Raw genomic sequence first — 17,350 nt, forward strand, 5'->3', positions numbered from 1 at the left:
TTCTTGTATATGATTTCAAAGTCATAACCCAACATCTTTGTGACCTATTTTTGTTTCTCTTCAGAAGATAATATTTGTTCCAAGAAGTATTTAAGACTAACATTATTTGTTTTTACCTTAAAAAATTTTCCCATTAGGTAAGGGTGTCATTTCTTCAATGCATGTAGTATTGCCGACATTTCCTTATTACAAATAGGTTTCTGTAAATACTTTCCCTTAATTGGATGACTTTTAAAAGCAATGGGTATTCCTTCTTGCATTAAAACAACACCAATGCCAATTCTTGAGGCATCACATTCCACAATAAAGGTTTTTGTGAAGCTTTTTCATAACTAATACCACAGTTTGACACATTTCCTCTTTAATATGTTTGAATTAGGCATTAGTTGGCTCTGGAGTAAAAAAAAATGCATATTTGTTCAGTAATGTTGTTAGAGGTGTTGCTATCTTCCCATAATTCTTAACAAATTTGTGATAATACTTTGTCAACTAGAGAAATCCTTAAAGGTGCCTTAAGTTTATGGGGATTTTCCATTCCTTTATGGATTTAATTTTATTAGGTTCTATCTTAACACCGTCATGGCATATAATATCACCCAATATTCCAATACCTATACTCCAAAGAAACATTTGGAGGATTTTTCATACAATTGTTTCTCCTCCAATAGTTTGACCACCTTGTGAACATGTTGAACATGATCTTTCCAAGACTTTCTATAGATTAGTATATCATCAAAAAATACTAAAATAATTTTTCTAAGGAAGGGTTTGAAAGTGGAATTCATTAAACCTTGAAACGTGAAAGGTGCATTAGTAAGGCCAAAGGGCATGATTAAAAATTCATAATGGCCTTCTTTAGCTCTAAATTTTGTTTCCAAATTTTTTTTGTCTTCATTATAATTTGATGATATCCTGAACAAAGATCCAACTTCGTGAAGTAAATTAATCCATGTATTTCATCCAACAATTCATCAATGACAAGAATGGGAAATTTATCTTTAATAGTGAGCTTGTTTAGCTCTCTATAATCTGGACACATATGCCATGATCCATCATTATTATGCACCAATACTACTAGAGAAGAGAAAGAACTTTGGCTAGGTTGAATTATACTGGCATCTAGCATTTCTACGACCATACATTCAATTTCACTTTTCTGGGCATAAGGATATCTGTAAGGTCTAATGTTTGGAATAACACTTCCTAGAATCAAGTGAATAGCATGGTAATGATCATGAATAGGTGGGACACCTTTGGGAGTCTCAAATACCTTGGAATGATTGTCAAGGACTCTTTGGAGATCTGGAGAAATGAATGACTTAGACATTTGAACATCTAGTGAACATAATTTTACAATTACCCCCCATTGTTCCTTCTTAAAAATTGTTTTCATGCCATTAGAGCTAATTATATTCCTAGGTTTCCCTGTGATACCCCTTAATTCAATTTCCTTTCCTTCCAATAAAAAAATTAAGAAAAGTTCTTAAAAATAAAATCTTTTGTCCCCAAAGATTGTAACTATTGGACTCCTAATACAACATCTACATCAGCCATTGGAATTACAAGCATCAAACTATTCAATAAATATTCCCCCATTGTTAGATTGATATTATGGAACTTCCTTGATTAATTTGTAGTTCTTACATTTGCAACCATCACTTGACACTCTGGTGTTGGTTATAGAAAGAAATTCTAATCCTTGGCTATGTTTAAATGAATAAAATTATGAGTATTGCCTAAATCAGTCAACACTATTACCTTTTTATTCTTGGTATATCCTTCTATCCTGAGAGTTTGAGAAGTGATGATTCTCACCAATGCATTAAAAGATATGGTCATATTCATTTCTTCTTTTTAAACTTGTAGGGTTGGTTCCTGGTGTATATCTTCTTCTTTTGATGTTTCTTGTTCCTTTTCTTCCTCCTCTTCACAATCCATGTAAAATAATTTCTTCTTGGCACACTTATCAACTTTAATGTATTTTCTATCACAACTGTAACAAATCCCTTTTGCTTTTTATTCTTCCAGTTGTTATGATGTTAACCTTGTAGGTTATGGGAAGCTAGGAACAACAACACTTCCATATTTATAGTTGTGAGTGGTAGAACTCCTTGTTGCCATAATTTTGCTTTCAACTTTTCTTGCCACCCTGAATGGATTCTCTAATGACTTAGGTTCCCAAAGGTGAATCTCATGTTGGATGTTATCCTTTAAAGTCCCTATGAAGAAATCAATTAGATGCTCCTATGGAATATTAGTTACCTTGATAATTAATCTCTGGAAGTCCTCAATCTACTCCCCAACTGAACCATTTTATTTAATATTTATCATTTGGATAAAGAAGGTATTGCTCTTTGTATCCTCATAATGTGGTATCAATTCCTCTGTAAATTTTTCCAAGTGACTAGTGCTTTACGAGAACAAAGCCATTGATACTATACAAATTGATTGGGTTTTAAATTTAAATATGCAATGTGTGCCTTTTTTGTGTGTTTCATATCATGTAGATCAAAGAACTACTCCATCTATAGTATCCATGTTACTAGATCCTTGCCATCAACCTTATTCATATCAATCTTTGGAATGTGGTTAGTCTTCAACCAACTGTTGGATTCTCTAAAATCATAGTTCATATTCCTTTTTCCTCATCCTTATTTTCATGGAATACCTTGTCACCACTAGGAATCCTTTCTTGCAACGACTTTGTCAAACCTTCCTTCAACCCTTTCATCTTGATATTCATCATTGCTTCCATGTCTGAGTTTAAGCCATCATTCAAAAATCCCATGTCCCTTTTTATTTTTGCCTATAAACCATCCATGTCCTCTTTTAAACCACCCATCTTAATATTCATCATCACTTCCAATTCATTTTTTATTACTCTTTTCAAGAGTGAAATTTGTTGCACCTGGTCTCGTTATTTTGATATAGATAAATGACTAGATATTAATCCACTTCGAGGGGGAAGCCTCCTTTACATTACATAAATGAACAATTCTTGGATGATTAAAATGAAAATACCTCCTTGGTATATATAAGAGTCTAAGGGGTCAAAATATAATTAGGGTCTACATAACAATAATAATGTAAGGGCACACCAATAACAATAGAGGGATTTTATGGGGCACAAAAATAACAATATGAGGGCTAACTAGTATTATAGGAACCTAACACAATACCATTAGAAATGAAGAATAAAGTTAGAAATAGTCATTTGAGTGTCACAAATTGGGTTATGAACTAAGATAGCATAAGGCTCCCACTTTCAATAGGATGATTACACAAGGTAATGGGGAAAAGTCATAGTTGGTGAATATTGAGAGGTACACAATGTTATATGATCTCAACCCATTGGAGAAGACCAACTTTGCCATCTACCAGTTGAGTGAAAGTGCCAATTTATGGTGGAATCATCTCAAGAAAAGGAAAGGTAATTGAAAAACAATTAACTTTTTGGATCAATTTGAACTCAATTTGAGGAAAATTACCAAGTTGGTGATATGTACTACCCAAAGAAGGAAGATCAGTTCTTTTCACTCAAGTAGTGTAATATGATGGAAGAAGAGTATGAATGTGACTTTTTTGAACTAAATAAATATACCATTGGGCTCAATGAAAAATCCAAGTTGGGATATTCATTGGAGGGTTGGGGACCATGTTATAAATAAAGTTAGAACTTTGATGACAAAGAACCTATTGGGAAAAATGAAAAGGACTAGTGTATGTAGAGTTCATGCTTGATATAAGAAGGAACTAAGTGACATATTGAACCAAAGGATAAATAATAAGAGTATTTTTCGATGGAATTATGATCATTGAATTCTCTATCCCACATTGACAATTGAACCAAATAAGGAAGATAAGGTCCATGATGATGCAAAACCAATGAAACTAAAGGTAAAATGTTGCAAATGTGGGGATTGGGGGCGCAAGTTCTACTAGTGCCAAAAATGGAATAAATAGACCAAAGGAGTTGTCAACCAGTTGAGACCTAAGGAGATAGTGGGCAATGCAAATAATTTAGTCAATGGTGGAAAAGCAATAGGTAGATAATTAATCATCTCTCATCCAAGAAAGAGGTATTATTTCCAACCTACCTTTAACTTTCCTAATTGATGTAAGAAGTACTCATAGTTTTATATCACCAACAAGTGTGGCCAATTACAAGCTAAGCACCAAGAATCTTTAGGATCCTTGGAAGGTACACAAGGGGAATTTTGTTTTGAAGTGGAAAATGATTCTAAGCAGTGATTCTTTGTTTGATATTCCATAGAAAATTAGGTGCCTCATTTGGATCCTATTGAGTGAGATGTAATAGCCTATTTCGATGGTTTTATTCGGGATTCCATCCAAGAATATGGGATATAAAGAAAATTTGAGCTAAATTTCACATATGAGCTAATTTTCCATGTTTTTTCCAAAAACAAAAAGATTCATCAATTTTATTGTTTTCTATAATTGCCCAAATTTTATAGGATAAAATTATTTTACCTTAAATATAGCCAAAATTTTATAAGAAAATGATTACGATAATATGAAAACATATATCATAATAAAATTATGAATATATTTAAAAATTTAAATTAATAATTAAATAGGAATTTTTTATATTATAAAATTGACTTATTTAATAAAACTTTTTTATATTTGATATTAATATTTATTATATATTTTTTATTAAATATTTCTATTATTAGCTAGATCCTTAGTACTATGCTCTATCACCTATTTTATATTTTATGTTGATAATTTTTTTATTGAAACATTTTTTTTTCAATTACAACGAGAATTTCTAGAGAATCGACAATTTCAAAAAAATGGTTGCCACTATTACACTAGGTACAACTATTTCATAAATTCTACAAATGTGCCAGTTATAACATGCCTCAGAAACTTGAACTCACATAGTTGGAGAAAACATTTTTTCTCCAAACCATTCAAGCTTAGATCCTTTAACTTTATATTAAAACTTTTAATAATAAAATATTTATATTTTTCTTTTCCAAATTATATATATAGTATATAACATATATAAATAAACTTGATTTGATGAATCAACAAAGTTCAATGTGTCACTTAACAAAGTTCAAATCTCCTTAATAACATATCTACCCTTCTAGAGTTAAATGCTCTTATTATATTGTGGTACAAAATATAATTATAATTATCTATTGATAATGAGTCAATATGAAAAATATCCTCTATTAACAAGAGGACCTACAAACCTCGAATGGGGTGACCAAGTTGGAAAAAGGTTTTGGGGTTGGGTGGTGTTTGCCTTTTAATACTAAAATAATATTTATGTATTTTTTTTTTAAATTATATTATTATTTATTTTAATCTAACATTATATATATATCTATATATATATATATATAATAGATGGGTGAATCATCAAATTTTAATGGTGTCATTTAACAAAGTTCAAATTTCTTTAATAACATATTTGTCATTCTAGAGTTATATGCTTTTATTATATTGTGGTACAGTATAATTATTTATTGACAATGAGCCAATATGAAAAATATCATCTACTAATAAGAGGATTTATAAAGCGCGGATGGGGTGATCAAGTTGGCAAAAGGTTTTGGGGAGAAGGGAGGTGCGTGGTGTTGTCATCGCCCCATTACTCCACTTGCTAGTGGGATGTGGAAACACACCCCTTAAGGAGTTTAATTAAGAGATGCACAAATCTTAAAAGGCTACCATAGTTTCACCACCTGGCGGGTCTACACAACATTCACTACCCATACCTATTTCCTATGACAAGGAGGATTACAAGGGATTTTCAGTGGTTTCACATCACTGACAATAAAATTGTCACGGATTTCGACAACTGCAAAAATATTATCACTCGTTTAGCATACAATGATTAGTGCTCAATGGACACCCAATAAAGATTCACATCCTATGTGAGGATGCTCATAAAAGGGCCTAGTTTGAAGTGGAGCAAACTTGGGTTTTCTTCAATATCGGTCCTCAATTATTAGGCTTTCCCTCCCTCTCGATTCTCTACAACATGCAATAGGAACCTCACCTTCTACCTCATGCTATGGAATTTGAGCTAGATATGTTGGATAACTGGCCCTAAGTATAGGTGGGAAACAATAGAAAAGAAGAGTTGTTTCCTCTTCCCATTTTGTTGCTGACATCCTCCCTCTCGGTACTTGTCTAGTCAATTTAGTGTCCTAAATTGCTCTACATAAATTATCGATCCAGGTATCATAAACTGATGAAGTGTGGTAAACTATATGTGCTTAGTTAACCTTTCTCTTAATTCGTTGTTTTATAGTTTATGTCGTTTTTGGGGGTTTTGTTTCTCATGCTTAAGAAAATTAATCTAAGATAAAAAAGTTATGCTTCTAGATGAAAATCTCTAAATGTTAATGGACAACTAAATCTAATGACTTTCAATGTTAAAATCTAATTTCTAAAGAAAGGAGAAAAGGAAACAAATAAAAACTTTGAACAGTTAGATTAATCTAAGCCGACAAAATGCCTATGAAATGAAAGCAAAAATGATAACAGCTAAATGAAGTGTTTTATCACTTTGCTACACAATTTTGGGAGAATTACCTCCTTGTGATAACATTTTGAGGGATCCAATACTTCATTGTTCTAAGAAAAAGTAAACATAAAAATGTAGAGAAAGACTCATTCATAAATGAAATACTTCACCACTTAGTGAACTAACAGCTTTTCAAAATTTTCACTTACAACATGAGTTACTAAATTGATAAGAAAATGGCATTAAGCTATCTAACTAATAAACAGCAAGAAATATCATTCATAAACACTAAATTTCACCATTTAGTTTGAGGATAAACCATCAACGAAAGGCTTTGGAAACATTTGTTTATATCATGAGTGACTACACTAAGAAGAAAAAGGCATTAAACAACAAGAAATCTCATTCATAAACTCAACATTTCGCCATTTATTTTGAGGACAAACCATCAACAAAAGGCTTTGGAAACATCCATTTATGTAATGAGTGACTAATCTAACAAGAGAATACAAAAGCATGTAAAAGAAAACTAATCTACTGTGTGCTCTAATGCTCCAAGCACCAATTGGAAAATACTTTGTTGGACTATTTTGCTAAGCATAGATTACACAGTTAGATAAATCTACAATCAACCAGTTGAACACACTTGCATGAATTAAAATTGCATGAATGGAAAATCTAAACTATAAAACTTGAAAGCAATAAAATGACATACTTGAATGAAATCAAAGCAAAACTGCAAAACAAAATCTACTCTACCTTACATTCTAATATGCTCCATGACATCTATTTCACAGCTCCTTCCATGTTGAGAACATCAAATATTTATTCAAATTCTTTAAAATTACAAAGTACAACAAAGCTCTCGAAAGCTTTCCAAAGCTACCAAAAAAAACTACCAAATGAAGGAGAGAGATCTCCTATTTATACAAAAACATGAGAAGTCATCTCATTAATGAGATTCCATGATTCTCTCCCTATACCTCTAGAGTTCTAATCAAAATAGGAAATGATGAGACACATGTCTTCCGAGAGTTTCAATACAAATAGGAAATGTGACACATATTCTCATGATCCCATGATCCTCTCCACTCAAATTTGAATTTGGCCTTAGGGTGCCACATAAAGGTCTTCTAGAAGCCTCCTTTTGACCTACACATGTCAACAATCTCAACCCACTTGTTAAGTATAAACATATGCACATTATTTTCTAATTTTTAACCACAAATTCACTTAAAAATGCTAAGAATTAATAAAGTTTGGAAAAACATAAATGTGATCGAATGATAATGAAAGTGAGATGAATGTAGTGACATGGTAGTGAAATGGTGGTGAAATGGAGGTGATATAATGGACATAATAGTGAAAGTGTAATGGAAATGAATGACAATTTCAAGACCCAACATACCCCCCAACTGAAGCTATTGCATGTCCTCATGCAATATATATTACATTAATTATTTTGATCATTGAGCTTTGGCTTAACTTTGCATGATATAAGTTGATAACTTCATACTTTTGCAAAGTGTTTCTCTTGAATTGCAACATGGTTGGTTCTTGTGTTACAACCATATTTTGTTGTTGCATTCTATTTTGATCTTTGAAATTTGCATAATGATATTTTAATTATTGTTGCAAAGTATATCTTTATTGGATTGCATGACGGTTGGTTTTTGTGTGACAACCATGATTGTGTTTGTATCCAATTATCCTTTAAGCACTTTGGAAAAGCCATTGTATGCTTATAATAAAAATGTAATAGTTAATATATTTTGGAAGTATGTGGGTTTCTGAATATGATATTAACATATGAATATGAATGTATTTCCCCACCTGCCCCCCCCCCCACACACAACTAATGTTATTGGCAATTTTATGAAATGAGGAAGAGAAATGCTTTTCCAACAATTATCATTCTAGATTTTTATGGAATTCTATGGTCAAAAGTTAGAAAATGACGTACCTTAACTTACTATTTTGAAATGGATGAGCTGTATGTGTGGTGGCTACAAAATTATGATCATATTCTTCTTCAAGTGGCTGGACAAAAAGAGTCATGGATAAAAGAGTCAAGATGACTTTTTATTGCTTCTACTAAAACTTGCTGAATCTACTGCTGAATAGTGTTGATCTGTTTTATATCTGCTCCAAAATGCTGAAAATAATAGTCTTCATGTCTTCAAAACTCATTAGCACAATTCCTACTATGTGAAGAGATGTTCTGATGTCAAACATAACAGGAAATTGTTGACTTAGTGGCCATTAATGGATGCCACTAGTCAACACAAGAACTCTCACCATTGATGACAATCAGAGTCAAGATGCCCCAAACACATCTTGCTAGGTACAAATAATTTTACCGATGTCGAGTCACTTAGAAGATCCGATGACTAAAGGACATTAGTGTATTCCCATTGTTTGTCAGCATGAGGACTTGCCATTAAGGCATGCAAGCCTCAAGGTGTTTTTTCATGACTCAAAGGACTATGGACTCAATAATTTGCATTGAAGTAGGGTTTATTTGTGAAATGAAAATGACAGGAAAGGGAAAATGGAAATGGGAGATGACAATGGAAAGCAGTAATAGAAATGGGCAATATGCATGTAACTGAGCCTCTTGCTTTTATTTGTGAGTTAGGAATGGACAAAAAGTAATGGAAATTGTATGTGAATGTAAAATGGAAAATATGAAGGGAAATGAGGTGAATGGTTTATTATGAAGTATGGATGTGATGGAGACAATAGTATCTGAAACTTTTGCAAGTGTTTAGATTTGATTTTGCATTAGCATATTTCCCCTTTGTTGCTGATCATCCTCTTATGAAACAAATTGGTCTCTTAGAGAGACACCATTCACTTGTAGTCATTTGTCCTTCCTCCTGGAACCTGCAAAAAAACTAATACTTCTTCTGCAATGGAATGTAAGATTATCAAAGGAGAGAGGTGGCCAATCTCTCTAGTTATGATATTTACACACAAAACTAAGAATTTGTATTAATGAAACAAGTTCACAAAGAAAATCAAAATAATTATACCTGCTTCGGAATTAGTGCCTAAAGTTAACTATTTTTTCTTTTCAGCAATTTATTTCATTATATACTATTTCAAACTCTGATAATGGATTTTTCATTGTGTAGATCTCATTGATATCTTTCCAATGATACTTGAATCATCGAAATCTGATTTCGTATGAGAAAGTTAAGTTGATTTGAACAATGAGGTTTTTCAACTGCAAATTGATGTTTAACTGTGGAATTAGAACAACTGCGGAATTGGAGAACAACTATGGAATGTGCACAGTTTCTGTAGCTAAAAATCTTGAACAAAAAGTTAGTCATTCATTTTTCATCATCAGCCCAAAATTAATCAATACCTTCAGAAAAGTGAGCAAATAACCTACTCATTTCATTGATTCAATTTTTTTTTATTTTTATTTTTTTTAATCTGTGAATCTTTGGTTTTGTTTTTTGTTTTTTGTTTTCTCTTTGACATGCGGAAACTTAGTGATAACAAACCCCTTGACTTCCCTTTGACTGGGTCTTTCTCATTGACTTTGATCAAATAGATAGGACACCATCCATGTACTGACATTTTCCCATCTACCCATATGGTTCGTTTCTTCTCTCGACACATGTAACCTAAAAAAGCATGGAGATGGCTGCAAAATAGTTGATTAGCTGCGGAATAAGGCTGCATTCCACAGCTAAAAGACAACCAACCATCAGTTTTCTAATTTAAGTTATTGGAAAAAAAATATTTTATGTAGCCAAGTACCAGGGAAAAAGCCCAAGATCGCAGCTGGTGCACAGGACCAATTATTCATGATCTGCTATATATATTTTTTAAATTTCTTCACTGTCTGCGTGGAAAAAAACCTCTATAAATGGTATATGAATCAAAATAGTCTCATTGATAGAAATATATTAGAGTAATGGAAATGCATGATCTTTTCAATAGCTTTGATGACTCCTACAACAACCGTCTAACGCATGTCCTTGACTGTAAAACGACCCAATGGGGGATACTCGGCAAAGGTTTTGACAACCATGGGTTTGGTTGGAATCATCTTAACAAATCTAGCATCTCCATTCTTAAGGAACTTGGGCTCCTTCTCCATCTCCTTGCCAGAACACCTGTCAACCTTAGTCATGATCTCAGCAAACTTGACAGCAATGTGGCAAGTGCGGTAATCCAACACAGGGGCATAACCATTTCCAATCTGTTCTGGATGATTCATAATAATAGCCTGTGTGGTAAAGTTGGCAGCTTCCTTTGCTGGATCATTCTTGGAATCAGATTCCATGTAACCACGCTCGAGATCCATAACATCAACATTCTTAACGTTGAATACTTTTCCACATCTATCAATCGGCTGTGAAGAGCCGTATCCAACTAGTTCACGTCATTTAATTAATCGTTAAAACAGTGTAACAGTGAAGTGTGAGTTTATTAAAGACGGAAGGCATGTAATCAGGGTTAAATACCAGCACACAGTTGATTCCCAAAGTAGAATTCCCTTCTCCAAGCACGCTGAATTAAATCACAGCCTGTTCGTTAATTAAAATTCGTTTTTTCTCTTGCGGCATGCAAAAATTAGATTCAAAGAACTGAGAAATTCTCCCAAGAAACCACGAATTTCTTAAAACCATTTTTGGGTTATCTAATTGATCCCATCGCCGAAAAAACCCATGTTTTATTTTTCCCTAATTTGTCTTTGTTTGGTCATATTATACAGTTAAAGTTTGACATTTTTACTGTTCTACGTTTTTGTGAATTACTGCATTCGGCTGTAAAATCGATTTTAGAGGGAAAAATTGTTTTTAGATGTAATCACAGCATATGAACCAGTTAGTTTTGGTGATATAGCCTCCATGGATTGGGCAGGTTGTGCCAATTCTTGTGCCGCTCCTATTTTAGCGAGTAAAGTGTCGAGCATCCTACGAGAACGAAAACTGTTGAAGGAAGACTATAGATCCTTGGTTTCTTCAGCCTGGACCCATTTTTCTTATGATAGTGATTCAACTAGACGTCCCAAGCTATTCTCAAGGAAATGGAGTTTAAAATCAGATCTGAATACAAGTAGAATGTCCTTGGCACATTCTTTGTGCAAGACACTATTACTCTGAAGTCTCTGATGATTCAAAGACAAGAATTGTTGGCTAAGGAAGAGGCAATGTGGTGCTTAAAGAGTCATGCTATCTGGATCGTTGAAGCTGACAACGATACAAGATATTTTCACAATATTTCTACATATTGAATGAATCTGAACACAATCTGGAAAGTTGTCAATCGGGAGGTTATTTTAGTCAAGTCTTTCAAAGAAAACATGAAGGTTGGGAGAATTCATTGTATTTGTAACAATTTCTTGAAAGAACCAACTAGATGCTCTATTTAGGATATGCTAAAGCTTATCCGGTGAAGCATAGGAAACAAAGGATGAGCTTAAGTCCATTTTGGCTTCCAATTTCAAGCAGCAAAGGCTTCAAGGTAAATGTATTGAAAACAGGACTTTGACTGAGGTCTTAAGCTGGTTTTTTATCAATCTGGGCTAGGTGACTAGGATAGGATCCATGTTGGGATGATTTCGGAGATGCCCATGTGGTTGGTTTCTTTATTGGATGCCTGTAACCTGCTAAACCTTGGAAATAGCTGCGAAATTCATAGTTAGATGTGGATAGGGCTACATTCCGCAACTAATTTTCAAAATCTTATTAATGCAGGACACAATGTTTTGAGGGTCACTACAAACCATAACTAGTCAATCTTGGATAGTTGAACCTATCAAAGCAGTTGTATTTTTATTGTTTTTTTTTTGAGTCAAATGAAATGATGAAATTTAATTTTTCTCTATTTTTTTCTCTCTTTTTTTCTTAACATGAAAATTCTTTTTTCTGATCCTCCAGATCACACAAAGTGTAGGAGAAGAGCATACTCGAGAAATTATTAATTTTTTAGATGTAAGAAATAAGGTCGCCTAGTTACACTTCCCCGACAATGGCGCCAAAATGTCTAGTCAATTTAGTGTCCTAAATTTCTCTACATAAATTATCAATTTGGGTATCATAAACTGATGAAGTGTGGTGCACTATATGTGCTTAGTTAACCTTTTGCTTACTTCGTTGTTTTATAGTTTATATTGTTTTTGGGGGTTTTGTTTCTCATGCTTAAGAAAATTAATCTAAGAGAAAAAAGTTATGCTTCTAGATGAAAATATCTAAATGTTAATGGACAACTAAATCTAATTACTTTCAATGTTAAAATCTAATTTTAAAGAAAGGAGAAAAAGGAAACAAATCAAAACTTTGAATAGTTAGATTAATCTAAGCCGGAAAAAGGTCTATGAAATGAAAGCAAAAATGATAACAGCTAAATGAAGTGTTTTATCATTTTGCTACAAAATTTTGGGAGAATTACCTCCTTGTGATAGCATTTTGAGGGATCCAATACTTCATTTTTCTAAGAAAAAGTAAACATAAAAATGCAGAGAAAGACTCATTCATAAATGAAATACTTCACCACTTGGTGAGCTAAGGGCTTTTAGAAATATTCACTTACAACATGAGTTACTAAATTGATAAGAAAATGGCATTAAGCTATCTAACTAATGAAAAACAAGAAATCTCATTCATAAACACAACATTTCGCCATTTAGTTTGAGGATAAACCATTAACGAAAGGCTTTGGAAACATTTTTATATATCATGAGTGACTACACTTAGAAGAAAAATGCATTAAACAATAAGAAATCTCATTCATAAACTCAACATTTCGCCATTTAGTTTGAGAATAAACCATCAACGAAAGGCTTTGGAAACATCCATTTATGTAATGAGTGACTAATCTAATAAGAAACTACAAAAACATGTACAGGAAAACTAATCTACTGTTTGCTCTAATGCTCCAAGCACCAATCGGAAAATACTTTCTTGGACTATTTTGCTAAGCATAGATTACACAGTTAGATAAATCTACAATCAACTAGTTGAACACACTTGCATGAATTAAACTTGCATGAATGGAAAATCTAAACTATAAAACTTGAAAGCAATAAAATGACATACTTGAATGAAATCAAAACAAAACTACAAAACAAAATCTACTCTACCTTACAGTCTAATATGCTCCATGACATCTACTTCACATCTCCTTCCATGTTGAGAACATCAAAGCCTTATTCAAATTCTTCAAAATTACAAAGTACAACAAAGCTCTCGAAAGCTTTCCAAAGCCACCAAAAAAAACTACCAAATGAAGGAGAGATATCTCCTATTTATACAAAAAGATGAGAAGTCATCTCATTAATAAGAGTCCATGATTCTCTCCCTATACCTCTAGAGTTCTAATCAAAATAGAAAATGATGAGGCACATGTCTTCTTAGAGTTTCAATACAAATAGGAAATGTGACACATATCTTCATGATCCCATGATCCTCTCCATTCAATTTTGAATTTGGCCTTAGGGTGCCACATAAAGGTCTTCTAGAAGCCTCCTTTTGACCTACACATCTCAACTATCTCAACCCACTTGTTAAGTATAAGCATATGCACATTATTTTCTAACTTTTAACCACAAATTCACTTAAAAATGCTAAGAATTAATAAAGTTTGGAAAAACGTAAATGTGACCCGATGATAATGAAAGTGAGATGAATGTAGTGACATGGTAGTGAAATGGAGTTGAAATGGAGGTGATATAATGGACATAACAGTGAAAGTGTAATGGAAATGAATGACAATTTCAAGACCCAACAATACTTTTGTTCTCTAGACAATTAATTCTCTTTCCTAGAATGTAATGCTTCATTCTTCACACTAGTGTGAGTTGGAAGCATGGTTTCATCCTCTAAGCGAGTCTCCTTCAAATCTCAATAGACTTGAAGACTCTAGGTATGCTAATATTTCCTAGTTATACATTTTTTCTAATTCTAAGTTTGGTACTAGTTCTTCTAATACATATGCTACAAGTCTCAAGATGGTTCAACCTTTAGGTGGTATCGATAAGGCTTGGGGGTTGTGAATTTTCTCCTCCACACTTTTTGGGCCCCTCATGCCTATCACATCTCTCTCCTTATGATTGGTATCCATGCCCTAAAAAAGATCTGTAGTTAGGTAGGGAGAAACATATTACCAAGAGATATGCCACTCTAGAGATCATATGCTAACTAAGAGGTTAACCACCTTTTATCAAGACTTGAACCCTCAACCAGTTGAAGAAGAGATCACTCAGGTGGAAAGGGAACTCTCCAACAAGAAGTGTAATTTTATAGATAACGAGGTGCTTTTTGAAGTGGGAGATTGTGTTCCTAATGCAAGTCATAATAGGGGAAGGTATAATCAATACATGTAAATAATCAACATCTACTGACACCTCAAGTTTCGCTTAGGAACAATGCTTATAGATTGAAATGAGATCATGGAAGACATCATATTTTCATAGAATCAAATGAAATAACTTTTGATGGTAATGGACTTCAGCCTTGCGAGAATTGAATAGGAAATGGGACCTCCTCATGATCATGGCTACTATCCTAGTAGAAGTAAGTATCACATCCTTGCCAAAGAAAATGATTCATATAAATAAGCATGCATTCTTATCTACTTCTCTACTTTCAATGCTTTTTATGATGTCTTGTATTAGTTTCCAGGAGGAGAAGGGCCTATGTGGCCAAACAACTAAATCTTATGTTTTGTTTCTTGGAGCTAAAAAATATATCCTTTGTTTTGATATTTTGAAACATTTGAAGTTTTTTGTTTGGTTTATGTTGGTTTAGGGGGTCCTGACCTAGGTTCAGAGCTAGTTGCACCAACCAAAAAAACCCTACACTACTGGCCTTTTTGGAAGCAACCCGCATAGCGTAGGCTGCAGCCTCACCTAAAGCAGTATGGGGGAATGTAAGAACCAAGTTTTTGCATCGAGAGACTAGTGTGATGTCTTCTAGCACCTTGGATCTACCTTTGCGTATATCGATAAAATCTTAGGGCACATTATTGAAAATTTATTAAAACAACCTTCAGACCTTCGCGAAGGTCTTCGATTAGTCCTTGCAGACCTTTAACCATCGATTTACCTACTTACACGCATCCGAGAGCAATTATAAATTGGTGTTTATGCAAATCTACTTAAGTTGTTAAGAAATATAAAAGGAATCACCAGAGTCTTCATGAACTTATTTAACATGCATTATGTACATTATTAAGACTTATTCATGAGAATCGCATAGCATTCAATCAATATTTCATAAAACGATTCATTCATGAACAACATATAACATAACTAGACATGAACAAAAATACTCAATAATTCTTCATAAACTTGTCTTTATTGATCTCAATTCACCAATTACAGACTCAACACTACCTTGCACACATAGCTGCAGGAATCCATGTACTCAGTTGCGGACTCTACCTAGGCCTCCACACACTCAGCTACGGAGCCTTTCTTTCTCTATCTAAGCACAGGAAGTAGAGCCTTCCTACCCTAGCTTCTTCAATCAACCCAATTCCCTGTCTTAGTTCCACTTCTAGTTACCTCTTCCTTTCTCTATGACTCACTATTTATAGACTTCTTTCATACAATTTGATGGTCTGTGGGGTTAATCTCAAAAACCAACTCAAAACTTATCCAAAAAAAGGGGCTAAGCCCCTTTGACTCCTAATCCTCTATGTGCTCCACATCCACAAATCACGGAGACTTTACATTGTTTACAAAATTGTACCAAAATTTTGGTTATATTAAACCCAAACTAACCTAGGGGACCCCATCCCAACAGGCCCCCAGCATAAAGATCCTGACTCACCCTCGAGTCACTCTGCTGGCACCGTGATCTTAATATGAATATCCCCCAGCTCCACCTAGATCACTACAACTTCAGTAGCGCTATGTGTTGCTGCTTGTCAAACCTCCTCGACCAACTTTTCAGTGGCTAGTCCTTCTATTTCCAGCGTCTTTGTCTGTTGCATTTTCTATAGTCCTTTAAGCTTATCTTGAATGGAGAGCATGATTTGATAAGCCTCACCCAACCAAGGCTGCAACCTAGCCTTTAACAAGGCCTCTTTCTTCTGTGATTCCTTCACTTGTGCCAGTAGCTACTTTCCTTTCTGTAATTTGGCAAGGCGTTGTGCTAGTGCTAAGGTGCACATAGTCACGCTGACCTCATCATATTGGCACTGCATCTTCCTTACCTCTGTGTTCAATGTTTGTCGATTTGGATCATCCTGTAGATTGGTCAATAGTTCCATAGCTTGATCAAACAGTGCTGCACATTCAGTGAATGTTGTATCCAAGGTAGCCATGCCTTCCTTAATTGCGACTCCACGTTGCTCCCAGACCTCAAGTGGAGACGTGGGCTACAACTTTAACTGTAGCTCTGTAATCTTCATGTTGAACTCAAAAGTGACTCATCCAACTTCTTCTCTAGCATTACGCACACTAGTGGTTAATTTTCTGACTTTGGCTTCAAGCTGAGCATCCTCCGAGATGTGAAATTTAGGAACTATCGTACATGCCTCCACTATTGCTGACTCTAGACGTGAACTACGTGCTTGTAGTGCCTCCTTTTCCTTCAGAGCATATGTCTTCTCAACGAAAATTTGTTGATTTTTTAATTTAAACTCATTAACGACAGTGAGTGCGCGATGTTCTCTGATCCTGAGCTCTTCCATGGCCCCCTGATGTAATGCACGTAGAGACTCAAGTGACATTGCGACAAGGTTCAATCCCATGTTTGTGAAAGCATGAAGCACCGCACACTGCTCATCCGTCTCTGCGTGGACTGAGCCCTCAGGAAAAGGGAAGAATTTGATGTCTTGCAACCAGTCCATCCTCACGAATGTACTCTTTCC

At 34.1% G+C, this 17,350-nt stretch overlaps 1 pseudogene; it reads right to left on the bottom strand.

Moving 5' to 3' along the window:
• Window positions 1-10,490: 10,490 nt before the first annotated feature.
• LOC149239981 (elongation factor 1-alpha pseudogene) lies at window positions 10,491-16,801 on the bottom strand (annotated as a pseudogene).
• Between the last annotated feature and the right edge of the window lie 549 nt (window positions 16,802-17,350).

This window comes from Pinus tabuliformis, chromosome 8 (genome assembly GCF_031772625.1).
Source record: "Pinus tabuliformis cultivar Carrire ecotype Pingquan chromosome 8, CPIR1, whole genome shotgun sequence".
Lineage (NCBI taxonomy): Eukaryota > Viridiplantae > Streptophyta > Pinopsida > Pinales > Pinaceae > Pinus > Pinus tabuliformis.